Here is a 5,244-nt window from a genome sequence, read left to right on the forward strand (position 1 = left end):
CTGGCTCAAGCAATCCTCCTGCCTCAGCCTCCCGAGTAGCTGGGACTACAGGCATTCGCCACCATGCCCGGCTAATTTTTTGTATGTATATTAGTTGGCCAATTAATTTCTTTCTATTTTATAGTAGAGACGGGGTCTCGCTCTTGCTCAGGCTGGTTTTGAACTCCTGACCTCGAGCAATCCGCCCGCCTCGGCCTCCCAGAGAGCTAGGATTACAGGCGTGAGCCACCGCGCCCGGCCAATTAGTTGACTTTTAGCAAAGGAGATTTTTGTAGATAATTCTAAAGGGCCTGAATCTATCAACTGAAAGAGCTTAACAGCAGAACTGAGGCTCCTCCTCCTCCTCTGAAGAAAGTCCTGTGGACAACAGATTTAGCCTGTGCCAGAGAGTTCCTGTCCACCCTTCCTGACTATCTGTCTTGTGGAATTCAGGCTTGCCTAGTTGTCCCCACAACTGTGTTAGCTAATTCTTTCATATATGTATATACACATACATATATGTGTATATGTGTGCACATACTTGCATGCCATTGTGTTCTCTGGTGGAAGCCTGATTGAAACACTATGCACTGTCCACAGCACCAGTTATACAAAGGAAAGTAATACAGGGAAATAAACATAGAGTTATTTACAGGGAAATAAACATAGAGTTCTTATTATTAGGCTCAGAGATGATAGGCTAACAGTGCTAGTTTGCCTCCCCTCCCCCACATACACACACAGCCCCACCGTCCAACCCCTCAGCAGTTACCAGCCTTTTCTGAGTCTTGTGCCAATGCAGGAAGGGCTCCAGGGCACATACTGTTTTGTTCCTGAACTCCTCTTGGTGCACAAATATATCTGGCTTTTTCAAGCTTTGAATGACGTATCATTTGGAAGGAACAAACTAAAATATAAAAAAGTGGAAATAATAGATGAGTTGAAGGATACATTGATAAGTACGGTGATAAAAATAAAATTTCCAGCTTTTACATTCATGAGTGCATGTCTTTCTACAGCACGTTGTACATCTCTGCATATGCACAGGCGTGTCGCATGCATTGCACATTGCCAAGAGTTTTGAACATCTATTCTCCTCTGCTTATTTTTCCTCTGTTGTCTTTTGTGTCCCACCCCCAACTTGCCCTGTGGCAGATAGCTGTCCAACCAGGTTTATCTCAAGAAAAATAATGGTGTTAGCTGTCCTCTGCCCAATCTTGAGGCATCAAACAGCCTCAAGGTAACATTCTAAGTGGAGAGGCTGCTGTCCTCATCATGTAAACTACTCAGCCTCAGGCTCTGGCTGAGCACAAAGAATAAGTGTTTTATACTATATTGTCAAAACACAAATACTGCACCAAGTAAAAATAAAGTTCTATAAGTAAAGATTTTCAACAGGTGACATCCACCTTGCATGTATCATATAAGGTAAAGCAAAGGCTAAAACACAGTAAAACAAGAAAAGAAGGAGCACAGAGTCTAAAGGTGAACACAAGTCTGTCTGAAGCATGCTGTGTGACATAAGGAAAGTCACTTAACCTCTCTGAATTCCTATAACCCAGAAAATCTCAAACATTTTGGTCTCAAGACTCCTTTACTCCCTTAAAAATTACTGAAGACTCCAAAGAAATGTGTATGTGGGTTATTAGCTATTAATACTTATCATATTAGAAATTAAAACTAATACATCTATAGCATATTTACTTATTAATTTATTTTAAAGTAATAATAAAAAACATTACATTAGTATAAATAGCATTTTTATGAAACAGAACTATATTTTTACAAAACAAAAAAGGTGAGAGGCGTGGCATTATTCTAGATTTTTAAAAATTCCTTTACTATCCAGCTTAATCAAGACAATTGGATTCTCATGTCTTCTTCTGCATTTAATCTGTTGTGGGATCACATGTCATATAGTCTGGAAAATGCAGCTGGACATAAGGAAAGAATGAGAGAAAAAGGCAAAAAAAGTTTTAAAATTATTATGAAAACAGTTCTGACCTGGGAGACCCCTTAACAGGTCTTGGGTATTCCCAAGAGTCCTGGCAGCATGCCTTGAGAACCTCTGCTTTATCTATAAAACAGAGCCGAATTCCATCTTCCCCTGAAGGGCTCCAGATGGTTTATGTAGAGGACCCAGTGTCATGCTCAAGGTCAACATCACATGTAGATTAAACTCTCCCCAGGGTGTTTAGCCTGGGTTGGCAGAGACCCAAGTGTCAGGTTTGATGGATAGTTGACTCCTTTTTTCTCAGAGCTAGAAGAAAACCTAGAAATGCCATTGTCCACCCTCCCTGACTGAGAGATGAGGAACTGCAGTCAGGTTCCACATAACTGATGATGTGACTTCTCAGGGTCCATTCTGAATATTGCTTTAAGGTGAGGAGGCTGAACAAGGTCACTGTAAGATACCTTCCAACTCTGAATAACCAATGGCTAGAGAGAGCTTATTCTGAGTTGACTATAAACAGCGACTAATAAAGTCTTGTACATCCCAGAAACTGTCCTGGCTGGGGTCTCTTCATAGCCATGAGCTTTCCTCCTTTGGCCTGGACGAGTGCTTCCCCAAGGGAGGCCAACTGAGGGAATGCCTTCCCCTGCTCCCCTGGCTTCAACCCACTCCTTGACTTTGTCCATGAATATTTCTGGGACAGAAAGTGGGGCCCCCAAGTAGGCTCTGGGCTCCCTCCTCTTTTATGTATCAAGGTCTAATTCCTGTTCTCTCTTATTTCCCCTCCTTAGCTCCCAGAACCACATGGGAGATGAATATAAACTCCAGCCCCCACACTCCTCATGTCTGAAGAGTGGGGCTTGCAGGTGGACCCACAGGTAGACAGGGCTGTGGGGTCCTGCTCCAGCCACCCCCAGTGGGGGGAGGACGGGACCCCAGTGATCCAGAGAATCAAACAGGTCAGTATGACGCCAAGGCTGAATCCATGAGGTGAAGACCCAGAGTGACCACTGTGGGAATAATAAGAGATGTGGAGATTACAGATAATCCAATGTGATACTCAGAGTAAAAACAGAATGTAAAAGAGAATGAGATAATCTTCTACCATAGGTTTTGTAGACTATGCATACTTGTTTCATTTGGGAATGGGCAAAAATGGTGCAAATCTTTTTTTTTTTTTCTAATAAACTCCCTGCTTTCCCCTCCGATAATAGCAGTCAAGATAAATTGAAAATCATTTCATATTTAGTTTTGAATGTAATGTTTACTATTGTATCATGTTAGAAAAAAGTGTTATGTATCTTGATATGTTCTAAATTCATTCCACAAATATTTAATTACATTGTATAGGAAGGTGATTGGCTATTTCAATATTTTCCCATGTTTAATTATTTTAAGGTATAAAAAGAAAGACATAATACCATAATAGTGTTTTCTATGTACTTTAGATTTACAGCATATTTTGGTTTAAATAACCTTCTGTAGACTAGCCTAGAAATATAATGACCAAATAGAATATCTTGTTTCTGTAGGAAATTTATTATAACTTCCAAATTATCAGCTAACAATCATTTAAAAACACAGCCTATTGATAGGTAAGGATTATGTGTGTAATCCAAAATAATGGGTAGAAAATAAAGAAAGATGAAAACAATATACAAAAAGGTTATGACAACATAGTAAATTACAGGCAAGTGTTGTTAATAGAAGAAATATCACTTAATGGATTAAACCTTGTATTGTTTCTCAGAGATACTGTAGCCAGTTGTTTATTATTCAGGAACTATCGAAATAATTTTGACTGCAAAAACAGAACCTCTTAAAATCTAGGTAAGTGGTATGGAGCTTGATTGTTTTGAAAAGGAGAAGTTCCAACACAAAGTAGTTCCAGGGCTGGTTAATTCAGCAGTTCAAAGTAGTTATCAAGGATTTTGCAGCCACCAACGTATGATATTTGTCCTTGGACTGTCTTCCTTATGACTGTAAGATGGCTGCAAAATTTCCAGACATCACATGCTGATGCAATATTATTTAGAGAAAGAAAAGACTCATTCTTCTTTGGGTCTTTCTTAGAACAGGGAAACATGCCTCTAAAGCCCCCTGATGCTGCAGCAGGTTTCCCTTGACATTGCAATGCCCTGAAGCGTAGCACATTCCAAAACCCAAACTAATCTCAAGCAGGACACTGACAGCTAAATCGGGACTCTCCTGGATGGCTCCAGCTTCCCATCACGGAGGAGAGAACATGGCTGAACAACACAGGGGCTTGGGTTAGACAGAAGATGGGATGCATAGTGAGTAGGTAACCAACTCTGCCTCAGGATGATTCTTTCATTATAGCCAAGTTCATAGCTCATGGAAGGATAAAAGGACAAGAAAAAGACATACATCTCAAAGCAGTCAATTTCACTGTTTATTTAATGTTTTGGTTAAAGGATAGTAACAACAAAAGGATGAACAGAATTTAGGGACTGTATGAAGATAGGGCAGTGCAACACTTATGCCTTCCCTGTTGCTTCCATAGCTCAACAATGTGGTGTCCTACTGTCTTATTCTGTGATGTCATCTTGTCAATTGTCTTTTGACTTTACTTATTGGTTTTTTCCTCCATGATTCTTTTTTTTATTTCGGCATATTATGGGGGTACAGATTTTAAGGTTTCAATAAATGCCCTTTCCACCCCTCCCCCCACTAGTCTGAGTTTCCAGCATGACCATCCCTCAGATGGTGCACATGTCACTTATTATGTATGTATATACCCGCCCCCCTCTCTCCTCCCCCCTCCCCAATACCCTATTACTGTAGTACCTATGTGCCCACTTAGGTGCTGCTCAGTTAATACCAGTTTGCTGGTTAGTATATGTGGTGCTTGTTTTTCCAATCTTAGGATACTTCACTTAGTAGTATGGGTTCCAGCTCTAACCAGGAAAATATAAGATGTGCTATATCACCATTGTTTCTTAGAGCTGAATAGTACTCCATGGTATACATATACCACATTTTATTAATCCATTCTTGGATTGATGGGCACTTGGACTGTTTCCACAGCCTTGCAATTATGAATTGTGCTGCTATAAACATTCAAGTGCAGGTGTCTTTTTCGTAGAGTGTCATTGGATCTTTTGGGCATAAATGTAGTTAATTTTATCAATATTTTCCTTTATTGTTCCTAAATACTGAGTTTATAGTTAGGAAGCCTTTCCTTAAATCCAGTTTATAGATGAATTTGCCCATCCTTTTTCCTACTACTTACATACTTTTACCTTTTTAAAATATGCTAGATCTCTGATTCATTGGGAGGTTGTTCTTCT

The sequence above is a fragment of the Microcebus murinus genome, chromosome 9 (assembly GCF_040939455.1).
Source record: "Microcebus murinus isolate Inina chromosome 9, M.murinus_Inina_mat1.0, whole genome shotgun sequence".
Taxonomy (NCBI): Eukaryota; Metazoa; Chordata; class Mammalia; order Primates; family Cheirogaleidae; genus Microcebus; species Microcebus murinus.